The sequence below is a fragment of the Anolis carolinensis genome, chromosome 2 (assembly GCF_035594765.1).
Source record: "Anolis carolinensis isolate JA03-04 chromosome 2, rAnoCar3.1.pri, whole genome shotgun sequence".
Taxonomy (NCBI): domain Eukaryota; kingdom Metazoa; phylum Chordata; class Lepidosauria; order Squamata; family Dactyloidae; genus Anolis; species Anolis carolinensis.
This window is the reverse complement of record NC_085842.1, coordinates 218311675-218333891: the sequence shown is the minus strand read 5'-3', so window position 1 is coordinate 218333891 and position 22217 is coordinate 218311675. Positions and strand designations below refer to the sequence as shown.

General features: G+C 43.2%; 1 protein-coding gene across 1 annotated transcript in view; it reads right to left on the bottom strand.

Moving 5' to 3' along the window:
- Positions 1-7476, bottom strand: part of atn1 (atrophin 1) — a 58309-nt gene extending 50833 nt beyond the window's left edge. The window contains exon 1 of the mRNA XM_062971786.1: positions 7331-7476. The gene's annotated coding sequence lies outside the window, so the exon portion shown is untranslated. The remainder of the gene's footprint in view (positions 1-7330) is intronic.
- Between the last annotated feature and the right edge of the window lie 14741 nt (positions 7477-22217).

Genomic DNA, 22217 nt, shown 5'->3' with positions numbered 1-22217 from the left:
TGTCAACACCTCCCTTAAATTGTGGTGCCCAGAATTGGACACAGTGTGATTCCAGGTGTGGTCTGACCAAGGCAGAGTAGAGGGGTAGCATGACTTCTCTGGATCTAGACATTTTACTCTTATTTATTCAGGACAAAATCCCAATAGCTTTTTTAGCTGCTGCATGACATTGTTGGCTCATGTTCACCTTCCTGTCCATGAGGACTCCAAGATCGTTTTCACACCTACTACTGTCGAGCCAGGCATTCCCCATTCTGTATCTTCACATTTCATTTTTTTTCTGCCTAAGTTGAGTATTTTGCATTTGTCACTGTTGGACTTGATTTCGTTAGTTTCAGCCCATCTCTCTAATCCGTTCAGATCGTTTTGAATTCTGCTCCTGTCTTCTGGAGTATTGGCTATCCCTCCTAATTTGGTGTCGTCTGCAAACTTGATGATTGTGCCTTCTAACCCGTCATCTAAGTCAGTGGTTCTCAACCTGTGGGTCCCCAGATGTTTTGGCCTTCTACTCCCAGAAATCCTAACAGCTGATAAACTGGCTGGGATTTCTGGGAGCTGTAGGCCAAAACACCTGGGGACCCACAGGTTGAGAACCACTGATCTAAGTCATTAATAAAGATGTTGAACAGAACCAGGCCCAGGATGGAACCCTGTGGCACTCCACTCATTACTTCTTTCCAGGATGAGAAGAAACATTGGTTGTCATGGTTTGCAAAGGCACTGTGCTGTGTGTGTCAACGGGAAAATGAAGTGCGTGAAGCCAATCGGCTGAGCCTGCAAAGACCTGGGAATTGATATGATACTGTTTCTATTCTGCTTCTGCAGAACCAGTTTGGTCAAGTTTTTTCAGTGCTGACTGAGTACTGCTAGTGAAGAGAGCTGTGTACTCAGAGAGGCCTTGCTATTTTGAGGCCTGTTTGCTGCTGAAAAAGGAGGGTGAAGAACCAAGACTGTATTCTTCTCTGAAGCAGATTTGTAGACTGAAAAAGGACTGTTTATGACTATGGACTTCTGTAAGGAATCAGAGGGACCATTGTAAATACTACTGTTTTTTATCTCTTGGAATCCGTAAAGTTCCTGCATATTTGTTCTGCAAACCTGAGTGGCATGTTACTGTTCTGCGGGTGACTCTGAATCGCAGGCACATATAAGAACTTCTATTTATCATCATCAGTCCGTAACATTGGTGAGCAACCTTTAGGTTCGTTCGCTTAACCAATTACAGATCCACCTAACCGTAGTTTTGCCTAGCCCACATTTGACTAGTTTGTTTGCCAAAAGGTCATGGGGGACCTTGTCTAATGAAGGCCTTACTGAGATACAGATACGCTACATCTACGGCATTCCCTGCATCGACCCAGCTTGTAACTCTATTGAAAAAAAGAGATCAGATTAGTTTGGTATTATTATTATTATTGTTGTTTATTTATACCCCACTTTTTCTCTCCACAAGAAAACTCAAGGCAGCATATTCCAAAACAGAACAGAAGGTCCTTCCTAATGTTTAGATGGAATGTTTCCTGCCCCCTCCCCTGCAATTTGAATCCATTGTGTCCTTTGGCCTCCTGAGCAGCAGAAAAGAAGCTTGCCCCTTCTTCAGTGTAACGTCCTTTCAAAGATTTAAACGTGGCTATCATGTCCTCACAACATCCAAAGCCAGAATATGTTGATTGTTTTAAAGGAATAAAAAGACATGTAAAATAATGCATTTTTATTCACTATATAAAAATACATAAGAATGAAAACAGATGGCAAGGATATCCCCCTTTAGCAGCCCCCTTTTTCAAATATTATTCCCATCAACAGCATTTCCTGAAACGCAGTGTTCAAATAAATGTTTGTGTAGTGCTTATTGTGTTCTTCCTGTACATAGGTCTGTAGGCAAGACATATTACAGCGCATGAGCCTGGAAAAATGAGAACGGCAAGCTTCCATGCGGCGGCAGCAGCAGGAAGAGGCCTTGGCGGGGAATCAGGACTCCCTTCAAATCAGGATGGAGGAGTTTGACAGCAATTGGTTAGTGAGCCTAAATGAGCATATATTGGCCAGGCCAGGCCAACTGCTTCTATAGCAGGCATGGGCAAACTTCGGCCCTCCAGGTGTTTTGAACTACAACTGTTAGGAATTGCGGGAGTTGAAGTCCATAGTATGGAAGGGGGCTTGCCAATGTACTCTCTGACCCACCTGCCCTCCCAACTGTCCCTAGTCTGTTCATAAACAGCAAGCAAGAAGATCTGGGGAGCTACAGACATGTCAGTCTGAACTTAGTTCCGACAATAAAAAATTCAAACACACTTGACGGCAGTGCAGTGATTAATAAGAAGCTCTGCCTTGCGAAAAGTAAATCCTGCCAAACTAATTTGGGTCACTAGTTTAAAAGATGGTGGGGATGATATGAATGTCATTTATCTTGATTTCAGTAAAGCATTTGATAAGTTCACCCACAATATTTTCAGCAGAAAGCTAATTAAAATGTGGAGTGGATGAAAATACCATCAGGTGGAACATAACACTATGTAACATGATTTTTGTTCCTGGGTTATAAATGTTATTCCCTAATTGGTTCTATCATAAAAGTTTATTAAACTATTAAAACCTTGTTTTTGTGCCATATCCTGCAACACATTTTGCTATCGTTTTTCCATGAATAATATCTCAGAGTCTATCAACCAATTCAACATAGTTTGTGGCAGTCACAAAAAGTAAGTTTCTAGGCTATAACTACTTTCAAAGTAAGTACCACACAATTAAACAGGAAATAACACTTTCAAACCAGGAACATAGTTTTTTTTCAAATTCTATTACATAGTGAATTGGTTGGAAAACCAGTCATCACCTGGTTTTAATTCTGTTGATGTGTTTTTATTGTTTTATGTAGTTATAATGTTTTCAATTGATCGTTTTGTGTTTTAACTTTTGTTGTTGGGCTTGTCTCCACGTGTCCCGCCCCGAGTCCCTTCGGGGAGATGGAGGCAGGATACAAAAATAAAGTTATCATCATCATCATCATCATCATCATCATCATCATCATCGGTTGAGCTTCAGTGGGCACCAACAGTTCATAGTCCAAGCAAGGGAGGGGCAGAGGTATTTCACCTTGCTGTATGTGGAACATAGAATATCCCTAGAATTGAGTGAATATTATTGCACCAAACTGAATGTTAAGTCAATAGCAATAATGTTTTCTTTTTAAAGTTAGAGTTTCAGAAACAAAATTAAATCTTCACAAACTTGGCAAAGAGATGGAAGAAGAGAGTTGGGTTTCTTGTGAACAGGGATATCACAGACGATATCCAGTGTTTGCCCGTTTGCCCATTTTCCTAGTGCATCCTGCACACTTGTTGCAAAAGAAACGGGGAATACCATCTAGGTGGGCATTTTTCCATTTTCCTGAAGACAAATCATTTGATTGGAAACCTAAAAATATGCTATAGTAGATATTTGAAGGAAGAAGATGATATAGTGCAAATAAAAATAGCTACAATATAGAGACAGGTAAGTGGTGTTCACTTAGAGAACTCCAGCATTGCCAAGGCTAAACATGAAAAAAAACCCTTTTTTAAAAAATGTAATTTTTATTAAAGTTTTTTTAAAAGTACACTAAGAACTGCAGCATTTAAAAAGAACAAAAAAGAAAATGAAAGTTATAACACAGTAAAAATAATAATTAAGTACAGCTCAAAATCTATATAGAAAAGTGAAAATGTGTATGTTTGTTTGTTCTACAAAAGGTCCAACATGGCTTGATGAATCTGGACCAACCTTGATACACATACTCTTCATGATCCAATTCAAAATACTAGTAGAATTTCAAATAATTCTCCCATTTGAGGAGACAGCCCCCAAACCTTTCTTGTGCTTTTGGTGCATAAAGGCAGAAGAGGGCTGGACTAAATGGCACAAGGGGTCTCTTCAAACCCTTATTATTATTATTATTATTATTATTATTATTATTATTATTATTATTAACATTGAGGCTAGGTGGCCATCTGTCTGGGGTGCTTTGCTTGTGCTTTTGGTGGACAAAGGCAGGAGGAGTTGGACTAAATGGCACAAGGGGTCTCTTCCAACCCTTTTTATTATTTTTATCATTATTATTACTAAAATTGAGGCTGGGTGGCCATCTGTCAGTGGTGTTTTGCTTGTGGACCTACGGTATGATAGTGGTAATATATGGTTGTATAATGCCCTATTATTTGCTACTGTGTTCCTAGATAGATTGTCCCTGGCTAAGCTATAACTCAACATACATATGTCAGCATAGGGTAGTTCTGCTTGGTTGGTAAGTTTCTCATCTAGAAGAACAGGATAGTGCACTCAACCGTTTTCAACAATGATACTGCCCTATTAACATTCATATTCTATATTATATCCACCAACATTCTGAATCATTCGCAATTATGCACACTCATGTACATGCATTCTATCAAGATAACCCAAATTTTTCATGAAGGAATTCTGCAAGTCATATAAATTATGTAGCATTTTTAAAAAATAGTGTCAAAAACGACTCACTTCTGGTGTGAAAGAATTGGCCGCCTACAGAGACGTTGCCCAGGGAATGCCCAGATGTGTTAGCTGGGAGACTTCTCTCATTTCCCCACAAGCTAGAGCTGACAGATGGGAGCTCACTATAGACTCACTAGTAATATAGGATAGATCCAGTATTGTCCCATGCAAGTTCAAACTGAGATAAAAAGTCTTAGGAGTACATTATGAGGAAAACAACAAGGGTTCCCGGGTGTTTATAATCCTTGAATTATAAATAACAGTCAGCTTGTATTATTATTCTATCCTATATTACTGGTGAGTCTATAGTAACAGGACAACTTTGTGTTTATACTGAATTTATAGATATCTGTATTTAGAGACGGGAGCTTACCCCATCTCACGGATTCGAACCAGCAATCTTCAGGTCAGCAACCCAACCTTCAGGCCAGCAGTTCAGCCGGTACAAGCGTTTAACCCATTGCGCTACCATGGCTCACTAGTAGCATAATTACCAAAAAATACTATCTATGATCATTAATTACGTTAATTATAAAAATTAGTAGCATAATTAATGGTCATAGATAGTATTTTTTTTTTGATTTAATTAATTGTGATGTTTTGGAATATGTCCTGAATCTACTGCTAACCAGTTTAATTTGTCGATTGGTTTTGTTATTATGAGAATGGGAAAAAAATTGTAGGCTTTCTATATCAACTGTAATATTTTTTTCTGCTGTAGACATCAGGATAGGACAATCTTGCTTTTAAAACACACTCATCTTTTGAAACCGTTTCTCCTGCCTTAACTTTCAAAGTTGTCATAAGACCATTTGACTTATCTATACACATAATACGTGAAAATCTGTATATGTGTATGTTCACACAGACAGCCTCCGGCCTCCACAAACAGGCTGTAGTTCTCAGTGCTGTGGAGCCACCAAGTCACTCCCTCCAAAGACATTGCAGGTTACAGCGAGCGCATCCCAGTGTTCCTTTCGTTCTTTATTTGCATGACCCCACCCACTGCCTCTCTCTTAACCCTTTCCTATGGCACACAGCAAACAGAGGAACTGATCAGTAACTGAACATAACTGGGAGAATTCACTATGATTTATAGGAGTTGTAGAGACTGGGATGTATAGTTCGCCTGCAATCTAAGAGCACTCTGAACCCCACCAACAATGGACCTGGAACTAATTTGCCACACAGACCCAACATGGCCAAATTTGCATCCTGGCGGGGTTTAGGGGTGATTGAATTTGGCATCCAGGAGTTACAGACCCAACATGGCCAACTGTGAATACTGGCACAATTTCAGGGTAATTGCCTTGGGATTCTGGGAGTTGTAGTTCACCCTTATCCAGAGAACACTGAACCCAGCAGATGACGGATCCAGACCAAATTTGGCACAAAGACCCAACATGGCCAACTGTGAATACTGGGGAAGTTTTGGGAGTTTTGACCCGAGATTTTGGGGAACTGTAGTTCACCCACATCCTTATGCATTTTCTAATGGGAAATGTTCATTAAAAAAAGCAAGGACTGAGTTTTTTTTTCTAAGACATAGCATTACATTTCACTAAACTGATATTTCCTAAGATGCAAAAACAAACAATGCCCTTTTCAAATAACCCAGGCATCGCCGGGTACCCAATATTAGGGATTAATGATGATAAATTGAAGTTTTTAAGTGTGCCCGCGATCCAGAATCACCTGCAGAACAATAACGTGCCACTCAGGTTTGAAGAACAAAAATACAGAAACTTTACTAATTCCAAGAGATGAAAAAAACAGTAGTACAGTAGAGTCTCACTTATCCAAGCTAAACGGGCCGGCAGAAGCTTCGATAAGCGAATATCTTGGATAATAAGGAGGGATCAAGGAAAAGTCTATTAAACATCAAATTAGGTTATGATTTTACAAATTAAGCACCAAAACATCATGTTATAGAACAAATTTGACAGAAAAAGTAGTTCAATATGCAGTAATGTTATGTTGTAATTACTGTATTTACAAATTTAGCACCAAAATATCATGATATATTGAAAACATTGACTACAAAAATGGCTTGGATTATCCAGAGGCTTGGATAAGCGAGGCTTGGATAAGTGAGACTCTACTGTATTTACAATGGTTCCTCTGAACACTTATAGAAGTCCACAATTATAAACAGTCCTTTCTTAGTCTGCTTCAGAGAAGAATACAGTCCTGGTTCTTCATCCTCTTTTCTCAGCAGCAAACAGGCCTCAAAATAGCAAGGCCTCTCTGAGTACACTGCTCTCTTCACTGGCAGTACTCAGTCAGCACTGAAAAGACTTGATCAAACTGGTTCTGCAGCAGCAGAACAGAGAGAAGTATCAGATCAATCCCCAGGTCTTTGCAGGCTCAGCCAATCGGCTTCATGCCCTTCATTTTCCAGTTTTCCACGCACAGCACAGTGCCTTTGCAAACCATGACACCCAAGCTAGTAAATAATATTTTCAGGGTATTGAAGACAGTTTGAAAAAGTAATGCTCCCTCTTTTGAACATCTTTTTCCGATCAAACAGGTTTTGCTGGTTTCTGTTTCTTTAAAACCTGCAAAACCTGTTTGACCAGAGTGGTAAGTGAGACACAAGCAATATCTGCCTATGTTTTTATTGTGGGAAAATAAATATATTTGAAACCATTTTAAATTCTCTTAAAAACTGTTGTCTTTCCCTAGGCTCCCATGCTTTGCACTCCCCATTATTTTTGAGGCTGGAAAGACAATTGCTCTCAAAACTGCACCAAATGTTGTTATAGGCAGGTATTAAATATTATACTACAGCAATGGGAAGGCATTTCTTTGCTCTTTGTACCTCAGTATAGCTCAGCCTCTTCCAAGCTGATGACCATCAGCCTCTGTGGTAGCGCTCATCAGGTTTGCCCCGCAGGTCCCAAACTGGCCGCCTTCCATGTAGGGCAGCATCCCCACTTCCCCCTCAGGTTTGCAAATTCCAAAGCGAGCCATGTATTGTTAACTCTTTCACCTTTTTATGGTGCTATGCGCAGGGCCCTGTCCTTAGGTGCCTCTGCCCTCTAGTGGAAGGCGCACCAGAAAGGCCGGCTGCAACCGGCTTCCTTCTCAACCCCTTACCTGTTCAAGGGATTGCATTTTGGAGAGAGGACTCTAAGAAAAGGAAATAAAATGGAGTTTTTAGACAAAGGGCTCTGAACTACAGCTCCCAGAAAGCTCCTTGTTATTGTCTTCACGGAGCCCAAGGAGCTGAACCGACTTTCCCACCGGACTGATGTCAAGAATGTCAGGAGCAACTGTCAGGACTCCATATGGGGCCATGCGCAGTCGCAGGCCAGGATGCAGAATATATGTGAAAACACAGCATGTTTTACACAAATAAGCAGTGAAGATATCACACTGTGAGCTGTGTCACTCTGGGCTTTACACTGATACTTGCTGTTGTTTAAAACAAAAATGAAAGGGGTGTTGTATGGTGTTGATATTTCGCCTGCATCTGTGGCTGGCATCTTTAGAGGAGCTGAAGCCACAGATACAGTCGACAGGTTTATATACTCCACTTGCTTTACCACCATCGAATCTGTTGGAGGTTGTAAAAAGGTAAAGGTTTCCCCTGACGTTAAGTCCAGTCATGTCTGACTCTGGGGGTTGGTGCTCATCTCCATTTCTAAGCCGAAGAGTCGGCGTTGTCCGTAGACACCTCCAAGGTCATGTGGCCGGCATGACTGCATGTGAGGGAGATGTGGGTTTAAAAAGAATTTTCAAAGATACTTGTAATGACTATAAGTCCCATATGTTTTGGTTGACTTAAGTTGCAAAAGGCCTATGTTTGAGGAAGGCCTGCACTTGAGAGAAAATGCTGATGTTTGAGAAAAGAGTTGTTCCAGAGAAAAGAAGTTACTTTCAAATAATAACAATACATCAAGTCAGAACCGGTTCCCATACGATTTCGAGCATATACTTGTAAAAAGTCAGGGTCAATAACATGCAAGCACCATTGTCTAAAGAATTTGTTACAGCATAGAAAACCAATGGGATTGCATGATGGTTAAGATGCTTGTGACGTAGACAACATTAAACAAATTGGGTAAATGATCTTTGTAAGCCAATAAAGATATGCTTACTAATTTCTGTGAGGTGATAAAACCCTTGCAACCATTTTGGAAATTCAGACAAATCCTTTGATTGCATGTATGCATGTATTTGTCACATTGCTATGGCCACGCAATAAATAGTTCTTTTGCAGTTTGAAGACCCAACTTTTGTGGTGTTTTTCCTCGCCCTCTTCACAGAAAAGGGGCCTCCTGCTTTTGACTTTGGATTAAGAGGAGTATTTTTTACATCTTTTACATCCTTGCCCCTTCACATGGAGTGCCATTACCTTCCCGCCAGAGCGGTACCTATTGATCTACTCACAGTTGCATGTTTTCGAACTGCTGGATTGGCAGAAGCTGGAGCTAACAGCGGACGCTCACTCCACTCCCAGGATTTGAACCTGCGACCTTTCAGTCTGCAAGTTCAGCAGCTCAGTGCTTTAACACACTTTGCCACCGGGGGCCCGTTGGAGGTTGTAGATGTAAATATATAGAAGCTTTGCCACGGCTTCTGAACCAAAGTTTACCCTGCAGTGTAATAATGTGCCACTTAGGTTTGTGAAATAAGTACTGTAACTTTACTTCAGTTCAATATGTCAAACAGAGAAGCAATATATACTGTAGTCTCTCTGATTCCTTACAGAGATCAGGGAGAATAAACAGTCCTTTTAAAACAGTATTTAAATATGCCTCATTGACTTAAAAATGATTAGGCTTCAGAGAGTCAGCAGCCATTTGTTCCCTAGCTGTTACCTCTTTGCTCTCTCTCTCAGGTAAAATTGCCTGATCAAACCATTTTTCTCAGCAGCAAGCCAGAGACAGTAGCCAATCAATCAGAATGTTGGCTCCTGGCATGCTTAGCCAATCAGCTGCTGACACATATCTTTCCAGTCAACCCATTACATCATGATGCCTTTTACAAATCCCCACAGAATCCTCTAAAGATGCCAGCCACAGATACAGTCGAAATACCAGGAGAAAATGCTGCTAGAACATGGCCATACAGACCAGAAACCGCATAACACTAGTGATTCCGGCCATGAAAGCCTTCGACAAAAAATAAATGCCGGGAAAATCAATCCACATGCCGTGGGTCTAAATAGGGAAGCACATCTGCACTTCCAATGTCCTGGAGCCCTTGATCTCCCAAAAATGGAAATTTGCTTGAGTGTCTTCATTACACATTGCTGAAGATTATGCTGAACTCTTTAATGCATGAACACATTCAGCGACTGATTTGTTTCTAGCAATAGGAAGTACTGCCTCTACTCTCTGAGGCGATATATAGCCACACCATTGGCAGTCATCATTTATTACGACAGCTGTCTTTTAAATCTACCTCTTGTATGCATTTTTCCTAAAGATGGAGGAGAATGCTTAAACACAGAGAGTGGCAATACTAGTGTTTATGTACATATTTATGTCTGTATATAAGTATCCCACAACCAGCCATCTTGTGTCAACACTATTGTAGCAATCATCACCATCCGTGCTGGAAAATACAACCTTCTTTAAGCCTCCTCTAGTAATCTGTTTATAGTCCTGTTGCTTACTTAGTGTATGTATGTTCTGATATGCAGCTTTCTTTCCTTGCTCTATGTTTTCCTGAGAAGTTGTGGGATGGGCTGCAGACCATGTGATCGCTCTGTGACGAGCACAGATTCCATCAGACTTCTTTAGACTTTGGGACTGCTCAGATAGCAGATGTGCAAACATTTGTGTGCTGTTTATTCTAAGGTGACCTGGTTTCACACAGAAACTTATCATGGTTTGCAAACATACTATATGTGTGTTAACTGGAAAATCAAATGCATGAAGCCAATTGGCTGAGTTTGCAAGGACCTGGGAATCAATTTGCAACTGTTGCTATCCTGCTGCTGGAGAACCAGTTTGAACAGGTTTCTCTCTGTGTGTGTGTGAGTTTTCTGAGTACTAGCTGGAAAGAAGATAGCTCTGTATTCAGAGAGGCCTGACTATTTCTGAGGCCTTGTTTGCTGCTGATCTTCACTGAAGCAGATTTATGGACTAAGAAAGGACTGCTTATGACTGCTGATTTCCGTAAGCAATCAGAGAGATTATTATAAATATCATTGTTCTGTTGATGTCTTGGACTTAGTAAAAAGTTCCTGTGTTATTTGTTCTGCAAAGCTGAGTGGTGCATCATTCTGAAGGGTGACATGTAAGAACTTCTACCTATCATCCACAATCTCCAACAAAACTATCTCAAGCATATCTGTAACAGACTGATAAGTTGTGTACCTGTGCACGCTGAACACATGGTTGTGAGTAAACTAAATATGTTATTTTTTGCCAAAGTTTACTTTATTTTGTCTCTCGAATGCATAATATAAAACAAGTTGTTTTATGGGAGAGTAGATATATATATTTTGGGCACCAGAAAACACTTCTGAAGAACTGCTATTTTATGCATTGGCATATTCTCTGTTTCCTAACAGTTCAGAGACAACAAGTTATTCAGTCTAACAACTGAAGCCGATTGCCTTGTATACTACATTTGGTTGTATACCACTTGAGAAGATTCTACTCAAATGGGGTTTTAGTTTTTCTCTAGAAGGCTATAAATGCCATTTTCTAAAAGGTTGTGATCTCTAAAAGGTCATGCTTTCCCAAAAGCATGCTCCATGGAAGAAGCTGTGGTGCTCTGCTGCAATCTTCATTATTGATCCAAGATGTTTTGTTAATCCTTTTACTATGTTTTTGTCCTTTTGTCAGGATAAAATTTGGTGTTTTTTTATTTATGTGTTAGCTCTCTAGGATTCTTCATATAGTGCTTGCACACATGAAACAACTGCTCCTGAGCATACCAGAATCATAGTATGTGCCTTAATGGCTGAAAGTTATTGCATTTGAAGCTTGATCCCCTCTCTCTCTCCCTTAGATGATTCAGACTGTTACTGACAGATTTGATTTGTCTTTGGAAGCCTAACCTGAACAATTCAAGAAATTGATGAATTCCAAGGAAATATAGGATAATCTATTCCCAAAACCTAGCTCTACAATTAAGGTAGGGAGAAAAAAAATCTCCTACCTTACTAATAAAGATTTTTTTAAATGTAATAGTTTAATATAGGTAAAATATAATAACTGACTAATAAAAACTTTAAAATTGAATAATCTAATATAGGGAAATATGGTATTTTTGTGAGCAGCCAGGGCCGGTTGTTACTAGGCGGCCGCTGACGCGGCCGCCTCGGGCGCTGGCTGCTAGGGGCGCTGTCGAGGCGTCGACAGCGACCCGTAGCGCCACCGACGCCTCCGGTGTTTGGCGCGGGCCCGCGGGGCTTCAATCCCCGCGCCCACGCCAAACCGCGACAAGCAGCTAGGCCATTTTGCCCTTAGTCAACAAACTAAGGGCAAAAATGGCCTATCTGTGCTGTGCGCATGCGCACAGCCAGATAAGCCATTTTTGCCCTTAGTTTGTTGACTAAGGGCAAAATGGCCTAGCTGTGCTGTGCGCGTGCGCACAGCACAGCTAGGCCATTCGGGCCTTACCTCCTGGTCGCGGCCAGGGCACGCTGGACGGGGGGCGGGGCCAACTCTGGCCCCGCCCCCAGCACTATTCGCCCTGGCCCCGCCTCCCACGCAGCGTGGGAGGCGGGGCCAGGGCATGTTGGGCGGGGGCAGGGCGTGGGAGGCGGGGCCGGTGGCGGGGGCGCTTTTTAGCACCCCCGCTTAACATTTAAAAATATCTCCGGCCGGCCCTGTGAGCAGCTTATAAAATAGCTCTTTGATAAATAAACATTTACCTGTTATTTGCTTTTTAGTCATTTCCAACTTATAGCAAACCCAATAATTACACTGTGTAACACAATTTTTGTTTCTGGGTTATAAATGTCATTTCCTTATTGGTGTTATCATAAAAACATGGAAAAGGTTTATTAAACTGTACAGACTTTATTTTTCAGGACATCCTGCAGCACATTTGGCTGTAGTTTTTCAATGACTATCTCATCGAGTCTGAACCAATTCAACATAGTTTGTGGCAGTCACCAAAACAAAGTTTCTGGAGTAGAACAACTACAGTACTTTCAAAGTGAGTACTGCACAATAAAATAGGGAATAACACTTTCAAACCAGGAAGATAATTTTTTCAAATTTTGTTACATAGTGTTATTGTATTTTTTTCAATTCTAAGACTCACTTTTTCCTATGTATTCCTCTCTAAAAATGGGGTGCGTCTTAGATTCCCAGGTATATCTTATGTATTTTTGTTGGTGGTGGTGCTACTGAAACTGGGGTGCGTCTTACAATCAATGATGTTTTATAATTGAAGAAATACGGTATTTGTTCAGAGAGGATTTGTCTTTGCTTTCTCTGAGACTGATAGAAAGTGACTTGACCAAAGTCACTTAATGGAGTAGAGCTGCGATGGCGCAATGGGTTAAACTCTTGTGCTGGCTGGACTGCTGACCTGAATGTTGGGTAGGTGACCTGAAGTTTGCCGGTTCAAATCCGTGAGATGGAATGAGCTCCTGTCTGTCACCTCTAGCTTGCAGGGACATGAGATAACCCTTCCAGCAGGACAGTAACACATCCGGGTGTCTCCTGGGCCATATCTCTGTAGATGGCCAATTAACTCACTCAATTAACCAGAAGCAACTTGCAGAATGTTCTCAAGTCGCTTCTGACACGATAAAAAAAAAAACCAATGGAATTCCATGGCTGAACATGGATACAGAACCTGGTCTTTAGAGTCTTAACGTAACTACTACACCTTGGTGGCTATTCCCAATATGTGTTACTGTTCCTTCTGATTTTATTTTGGAGATCAATACATGTTTTGTTTGTCCCATAATTTCTGTCAGCTCTTGGTACAATTAGATACATTTTATACCAGCTCCCCAGGTTGGTTTATTTTAACACAGTGCAAAATTAGAAGGAACGGGAGCAAAATCTAGGATTTAGTAAATTAGCATACAAATGAATCTTGTGTCCTGCAGCAGAGTTGGTGGGTAGGTGTTTAAGGAGTTCATTTAAGTCAGAACTAACCTATGTACTCCGAAATTTCTATACTTGTAGACATGAGTACACAGGGTAGTTCTGAATTCAATGAGGCTTGTGTGTTGGTGGATGTACCTGGTGGTGAACTATATGAAAATGTAGAAAGTGAAGAAATAGTGTACAGTAAACGCAGTGCCCTTTTAGGTTTCCTCACAGCTCTCCTAAATTGTAGTTTTATGCTCTTTGTTTTCAAGACCACTACTTTTTAAGCTATGGGTCCTGACTCCAAATAGGGTTCCATAAGAGAAAACAGGGGGTTGCAAAAATTTGGTAACAGAAAAGGGTTTTTGATCACCACCCAGTGGATGTTTTAGACATTTACATGAATCTGTTAGCAACAACAGTGCAGTGTTTACAGTAGATTCTTCAGCTGTTCTTTATAAAAAGGAAAATCAGCCTCTTTAGCAAGCCTTGCAAATGCTGATTTGTTATCAGATAATCTTTGATTATTATACCTATTTTGTATACTTATATACCTGTGATTATGTACAAATGTATCCGGTAGAAAGAGTTCATGAGCAGAAGTTTAAGAAGCTCTATTCTAGACTGGATTTTGCAAATATTTGTAGTTGAGGCTTGGTTTATCCCTATGAAGACTACCTCTGGCCTTATTTTCCCTGTTCCTTGTTTTTCTGCTGTTTTACTATAGCATTACTACTGTACAAAAATCAGCTTGACATGAAAGCAAGAGGAAGCCAATTATCATCCCCCCCCCAGCTTTTGTGAGCATGTGGCGCTCCATGTCTCCTTGCCTTGGAAACATAGAGTGAGCGTGTGGCATTCAGGCCCAGCACTGGCACCTGTCTGCAGCTGAGCGCCTCCTCTAGAGTAAGAAAGTCAGAACTAGCCTCCTTGCCTCGAGTGTGTGTGTGTGTGGTGTGCAAGCTGAACGCCTCCTCTAGAGTAAGAAAGTCAGAACTTGCTTCCTTGCCTTGAGAGAGAGTGTGTGTGTGGTGTGCAAGCGGAGCACTTCTTCTAGAATAAGAAAATCAGAACTTGCCTCCTTGCCTTGAGAAAGTGTGTGTGTGGTGTGTAAGCGGAGTGCTTCCTCTAGAATAAGAAAGTCAGAACTTGTCTCCATGCATTGAGAGAGTGTGTGTGTGGTGTGCAAGCGGAGCGCTTCCTCTAGAATAAGAAAGTCAGAACTTGTCTCCTTGCATTGAGAGAGTGTGTTTGTGGTGTGCAAGCGGAGCGCTTCCTCTAGAATAAGAAAGTCAGAACTTGCCTCCTTGCCTTGAGAGAGTGTGTTTGTGGTGTGCAAGCGGAGCACTTCTTCTAGAATAAGAAAATCAGAACTTGCCTCCTTGCCTTGAGAAAGTGTGTGTGTGGTGTGTAAGCGGAGTGCTTCCTCTAGAATAAGAAATCAGAACTTGTCTCCTTGCATTGAGAGTGTGTGTGTGTGGTGTGCAAGCGGAGCGCTTCCTCTAGAATAAGAAAGTCAGAACTTGTCTCCTTGCATTGAGAGAGTGTGTGTGTGGTGTGTAAGCGGAGTGCTTCCAGTAGAATAAGAACGTCAGAACTTGTCTCCTTGCCTTGAGAGAGTGTATTTGTGGTGTGTAAGCGGAGTGCTTCCAGTAGAATAAGAAAGTCAGAACTTGTCTCCTTGCCTTGAGTGTGTGTTTGTGTGGTGTGCAAGCGGAGCGCTTCTTCTAGAATAAGAAAGTCGGAACTTGTCTCCTTGCCTTGAGAGATTGTGTTTGTGGTGTGCAAGCGGAGCGCTTCCTCTAGAATAAGAAATTCAGAACTTGTCTCCTTGCATTGAGAGAGTGTGTTTGTGGTGTGCAAGCGAGCGTGTCCTCTAGAATAAGAAAGTCAGAACTTGTCTCCTTGCCTTGAGAGAGTGTTTGTGTGGTGTGTAAGCGGAGTGCTTCCAGTAGAATAAGAAAGTCAGAACTTGTCTCCTTGCCTTGAGAGAGTGTGTTTGTGGTGTGCAAGCAGAGCGCTTCCTCTAGAATAAGAAAGTCAGAACTTGTCTCCTTGCCTTGAGAGAGTGTGTTTGTGGTGTGCAAGCGGAGCGCTTCCTCTAGAATAAGAAAGTCAGAACTTGTCTCCTTGCCTTGAGAGAGTGTTTGTGTGGTGTGCAAGCGGAGCGCTTCCTCTAGAATAAGAAAGTTGGAACTTGTCTCCTTGCCTTGAGAGAGTGTGTTTGTGGTGTGCAAGCGAGCGCTTCCTCTAGAATAAGAAAGTCAGAACTTGTCTCCTTGCCTTGAGTGTGTGTGTGTGTGGTGTGTAAGCGGAGTGCTTCCATTAGAATAAGAAAGTCAGAACTTGTCTCCTTGCCTTGAGAGAGTGTGTTTGTGGTGTGCAAGCGGAGCGCTTCCTCTAGAATAAGAAAGTCAGAACTTGTCTCCTTGCCTTGAGAGAGAGTGTGTGTGGTGTGCAAGCGGAGCGCTTCCTCTAGAATAAGAAAGTCAGAACTTGTCTCCTTGCCTTGAGAGAGTATTTGTGTGGTGTGCAAGCGGAGCGCTTCCTCTAGAATAAGAAAGTTGGAACTTGTCTCCTTGCCTTGAGAGAGTGTGTTTGTGGTGTGCAAGCGGAGCGCTTCCTCTAGAATAAGAAAGTCAGAACTTGTCTCCTTGCATTGAGAGAGTGTGTTTGTGGTGTGCAAGCGAGCGCTTCCTCTAGAATAAGAAAGTCAGAACTTGTCTCCTTGCCTTGAGAGAGTGTTTGTGTGGTGTGTAAGCGGAGTGCTTCCAGTAGAATAAGAAAGTCAGAACTTGTCTCCTTGCCTTGAGAGAGTGTTTGTGTGGTGTGCAAGCGGAGCGCTTCCTCTAGAATAAGAAAGTCGGAACTTGTCTCCTTGCCTTGAGAGAGTGTGTTTGTGTTGTGCAAGCGGAGCGCTTCCTGTAGAATAAGAAAGTCAGAACTTGTCTCCTTGCATTGAGAGAGTGTGTTTGTGGTGTGCAAGCGGAGCGCTTCCTCTAGAATAAGAAAGTCAGAACTTGTCTCCTTGCCTTGAGAGAGTGTGTTTGTGGTGTGCAAGCGGGCGCTTCCTCTAGAATAAGAAAGTCAGAACTTGTCTCCTTGCCTTGAGAGAGTGTGTGTGTGGTGTGTAAGCGGAGTGCTTCCAGTAGAATAAGAAAGTCAGAACTTGTCTCCTTGCCTTGAGAGAGTGTGTTTGTGGTGTGCAAGCGGAGCGCTTCCTCTAGAATAAGAAAGTCAGAACTTGTCTCCTTGCCTTGAGAGAGTGTTTGTGTGGTGTGCAAGCGGAGCGCTTCCTCTAGAATAAGAAAGTCAGAACTTGTCTCCTTGCCTTGAGAGAGAGTGTGTGTGGTGTGTAAGCGGAGTGCTTCCAGTAGAATAAGAAAGTCAGAACTTGTCTCCTTGCCTTGAGAGAGTGTTTGTGTGGTGTGCAAGCGGAGCGCTTCCTCTAGAATAAGAAAGTTGGAACTTGTCTCCTTGCATTGAGAGAGTGTGTTTGTGGTGTGCAAGCGAGCGCTTCCTCTCGAATAAGAAAGTCAGAACTTGTCTCCTTGCCTTGAGAGAGTGTGTGTGTGGTGTGCAAGCGGAGCGCTTCCTCTAGAATAAGAAAATCGGAACTTGTCTCCTTGCTTTGAGAGAGTGTGTTTGTGGTGTGCAAGCGAGCGCTTCCTCTAGAATAAGAAAGTCAGAACTTGTCTCCTTGCCTTGAGTGTGTGTGTGTGTGGTGTGTAAGCGGAGTGCTTCCATTAGAATAAGAAAGTCAGAACTTGTCTCCTTGCCTTGAGAGAGTGTGTTTGTGGTGTGCAAGCGGAGCGCTTCCTCTAGAATAAGAAAGTCAGAACTTGTCTCCTTGCATTGAGAGAGTGTGTTTGTGGTGTGCAAGCGGAGCGCTTCCTCTAGAATAAGAAAGTCAGAACTTGTCTCCTTGCCTTGAGAGAGTGTGTTTGTGGTGTGCAAGCGGGCGCTTCCTCTAGAATAAGAAAGTCAGAACTTGTCTCCTTGCCTTGAGAGTGTGTGTGTGTGGTGTGTAAGCGGAGTGCTTCCAGTAGAATAAGAAAGTCAGAACTTGTCTCCTTGCCTTGAGAGAGTGTGTTTGTGGTGTGCAAGCGGAGCGCTTCCTCTAGAATTAGAAAGTCAGAACTTGTCTCCTTGCCTTGAGAGAGTGTTTGTGTGGTCTGCAAGCGGAGCGCTTCCTCTAGAATAAGAAAGTCAGAACTTGTCTCCTTGCCTTGAGAGAGAGTGTGTGTGGTGTGTAAGCGGAGTGCTTCCAGTAGAATAAGAAAGTCAGAACTTGTCTCCTTGCCTTGAGAGAGTGTGTTTGTGGTGTGCAAGCGGAGCGCTTCCTCTAGAATAAGAAAGTCAGAACTTGTCTCCTTGCCTTGAGAGAGTGTGTTTATGGTGTGCAAGTATCACGACCCAGGCTGCAGAGCACCAATAACCATACACAGAGGCCAGAATCTAATATCTTTATTAAGGAAATAAGTAAAGGCAATACGCCCGGTCGCTGGCTTCCCCCGCCGGTTTCGCGCCAGCCGCCTCAGACGTCTTCGTCTCCGTGGAGGACGCCGCCGCCAGACGGGCGGCGGGCTTTCCTTTGGCTGGGCACTCTCTGGCAAAGTGGCCCCCGTTTCCGCAGTACCAACAGAGATTCAGGTGTTGGCGGCGGGCCTTCTCGGCAGTATCCAACCTGGGACGCACATTGCCCAGCTGCATCGGCACCTCCTCACTTCCTCTGAGGTATGGGGCTGGTGGCAGGGGTCTCCACACTGGGCGCGGCTGGATGCCGGTGGGAGCGGGAGGTTTCGCTCCAGCCCTACCGCTCTGGCCTCGGATCCATTGCTTTCTGTTGGCCAGCATGACTTCAGCTCGTAAACATTGATCAATGAGTCCTTCAAGAGAGTGTGGAGGATCCACCTTGGAGATTTCCTCCAGCATCTCGATGTTGAGACCCTCCCGAAATTGTCCTCTGAGGGCTATGTCGTTCCAGCCGGTGTTATGGGCCAGCACTCGGAACTCGGCTATGTACTGGGACAAAGGTCTGTCCCCTTGGGAGAGGCGCCGGAGTTTGTGGCCGGCCGCCTCCAAATTGTCCTCGATTCCCCAAGTCGCCTTAAGGTGATCCAGGAAGTGTTGCGCTGATCTCAGATGTGGGGAGACTTGGTCGAACAGTGCCGTCGCCCAGTTGGCCGCTGGCCCGTCTAGGAGACTGTAAATCCACGCCACCTTGATGTCTTCTTGGGGAAACTCGGCATTACGGGCCTCTAGATAAGCCTGGCATTGGCGACGGAAAACATGAACCTTAGAAGCTTCTCCAGAAAACTTGGTTGGCAACGCCATGGCCGGGAGACGGACCCCGCGTTCCTTCAATCCCCTTATTTCTCCGTCCTGCGCATTGAGCTTATCTCGGATGCGGTCCACTTCATCCTTGTCAATGGTGTAGCTGAGTGGCTGGTCACCCGGTCCGGCTCCGGTAGACATTCTGGCCTAGGTTAATTGGTGCTTAGGGTGGCGGAGTCAAACTATCACGACCCAGGCTGCAGAGCACCAATAACCATACACAGAGGCCAGAATCTATCTAATATCTTTATTAAGGAAATAAGTAAAGGCAATAAAAATAAGTGTAGAATATAGTTCAGAAGATGACCTTTCAGGAACGGTCAAATATAGTCCAGGAAAACAATGTCCAATATCAAATAGTAAGGTCCAAAGTTGTAATCCAGTAACCGAAACACTCACTTTGCCAAGCAAAGTGAGGGGAGATGACAAGGTCCTTTAGTCCATGAAACTTAGGCAAGGCAAGGAAATAGCTTGATTCTTGGTACACAAAGCTTGATTCAAGGCAACAAGGAACGAGGAACAGGGACAAGATCCGTGGTAAATACTTGGCAAGGTCCGGGAAGCAAGGCAAGGTCCTGGAAAGCAAGGCTGAGTCCTAGGTAGCAAGGCAAGGTCCGTGAAACAAAACAAGGCTGGAAACAGGAACGAAGACTTGGAAACGGGAACGAAGGCTTGGAAACGGGAGTAGCGCTGTCCACACACAACCTACTCCGGTAGCTGACGAATTGACTCCGCAAGATTCCTACGGGGCAAGGAACCTAAATAGGGTCTCGTTTTCCCACCAAAGAACACTTCTCTGGGGAACCAGAACCGAAAGTCAATCTCTGTGTCCAGATGCATGACTCCCTAGAATTTCTCATGGAAGCAGTCTTAATCAGCTGAATGCCTGGCTGCGATTCTCAGGCTTCTGCGATTAGCCTGTTGAACTCCTTTTTGTTGTTGATAATAACTACGGCGAGAAAATGGGGGAGATTCTGACTCAGGGCTTGTTTGGCAGATTTCTGGAAGACAAACCTCCTGCAGGTGCAAGGGCTCCAATTCTGGCTGGGAAAGTTCCAATTCTGGCTGAAACGGTGGAAAACCCAAGTTTTCCTCTTCATCTGTCTCAACAGCGCTAGGAACGGGACTACATGGCCCATGAGTCATCACAGCAAGCGAGCACTTCCTCTAGAATAAGAAAGTCAGAACTTGTCTCCTTGCCTTGAGAGAGTGTGTGTGTGGTGTGTAAGCGGAGTGCTTCCAGTAGAATAAGAAAATCAGAACTTGTCTCCTTGCCTTGAGAGAGTGTGTTTGTGGTGTGCAAGCGGAGCGCTTCCTCTAGAATAAGAAAGTCAGAACTTGTCTCCTTGCCTTGAGAGAGTGTTTGTGTGGTGTGCAAGCGGAGCGCTTCCTCTAGAATAAGAAAATCGGAACTTGTCTCCTTGCCTTGAGAGAGTGTGTTTGTGGTGTGCAAGCGGAGCGCTTCCTCTAGAATAAGAAAGTCAGAACTTGCCTCGTTGCCTTGAGAGAGTGTGTTTGCTGTGCAAGCCAAGCACCTCCTCAAGAGTAAGAAAGTCAGAACTACCCTCACCAAAAGCCGGGACATGAAACAGCTCAAGGTTTACCTCGAAAGCACAACCCTAATAGCTACTATGTTACCAGGATTTACATTTCAACAATTGTGTGGCCTGGCTAACCCAATACTACTAAAATCCTGTAAATCATTTGGGAAGGCAGACATATAAACATCAGTGTTCTAGAAGAAGCAAAGACTTCCAGCATTAAAGCTATGATTCTCCGCAATCAACTTTACTGGACTGGCCATGTTGTCCGAATGCCTGATCACCGCCTCCCAAAGTAGTTCAAGAATTGAAAAAAGATTGAGAAAAATATGTACTTAAAGCTAACCTTTAAATGTGGTATAAACACCAATAACTGGGAAGCCCTGGCCATGGGGTGTCTAAATGGAGGTCAGCTGTTACCAACAGTGCTGTGGATTTTGAAGAGGGCAAAAGGCAGAAACATGCCAAAAGGAAGGTGTGTTAACTCTTGTTGTAACCGCTTTCCATCAGGAAATCTATGTCCTTAATGTGAAAGACTATGTGGATCCAGAATAGGTCTCTACAGTTACTTACAGGCCCACCATCAACACTGTACCCTTGGAAGACAATCACACACGGCCATGAGTATGATGCTAATGATGACTGATAAAAACTGTTCACACACAAAAAAATCAAGAGCAAGTTCATACCATGAAGTAGCTGTTTCCTGTTCCATACTCAGGCTGCAAATAGGATATGCAGCCCACTTCTGTTGCACCTCTTATAAATAAAGGTGTTAAGATAAGTCTGACTCAGCATCACACCCAGCAGATCTGTTCGCACCTCTTTTCACGTCCCTGAGTGTGAAGTCATTTCCTAGGAAAATAGCTCAGCTGCAGCTCTTATGGCCAACAGACCTTAGATAAACTTCAGAGTTTGCCTTTTCCCAAGAACACTGCTTGTGTTGGGCTTTAGCAGTAATAAAATAAGGAGAGTCATTATGTTTTGTTTACTATATACAATTGTTCTGCTAAGTAAAACACATGAAAGCTCCACACTTCATGATGGGTCTGATTAAGTCTGTCGCCAGAAATTTGCATTAATGCATGTCAGAAGTATTCATATTTTGCATTGTTTCCCTTAAATCAGGGCTGTTGGGCTGCAACTCTCAGCAGTCCTCTCTGCTTGCTGTGCTGGTTTCTGCTTGTGGGAGCTGCATTCCAACAGCATCTACAGAACTGCATTTTATTGCTTACGAAACAGTTCAAATTTGAATTTGGGAAGGACATTCAGAGTAGGAGAAACTGACAGGATCTCCTCACATGCCCAATTGATTTCAACTCTGCAACCCTGGCTGGCTTGTGAATAGTGTGGAATTAGTGGGAAATATTCTGCCCTCCTCAATATATTGTTGGTCTGCAAGATTCATTACCCAAGCTAGCATACTGGTAGTTAGTAGTGGGGAATGTTGGAATTCAACCCCACACTGCCCAAGACTCCAGTCTTCAATGAAGAGTAGTTAGCTTTAGAATAGGTAAGGTAAAGGTAAAGATTTCCCCTGACGTTAAGTCCAGTCGTGACCGACTCTGAGGGTTGGTGCTCATCTCCATTTCTAGGCCGAAGAGTCGGTGTTGTCCATAGACATCTCCAAGGTCATGTGGCCAGCATGACTGCATGGAGCGCCGTTACTTTCCCGCTGGAGCGGTACCTATTGATCTACTCACATTTGCATGTTTTCGAACTGCTAGGTTGGCAGGAACTGGGGCTAACAGCGGGCGCTCATTCCACTCCCGGGATTTGAACCTGGGACCTTTTGGTCCGCAAGTTCAGCAGC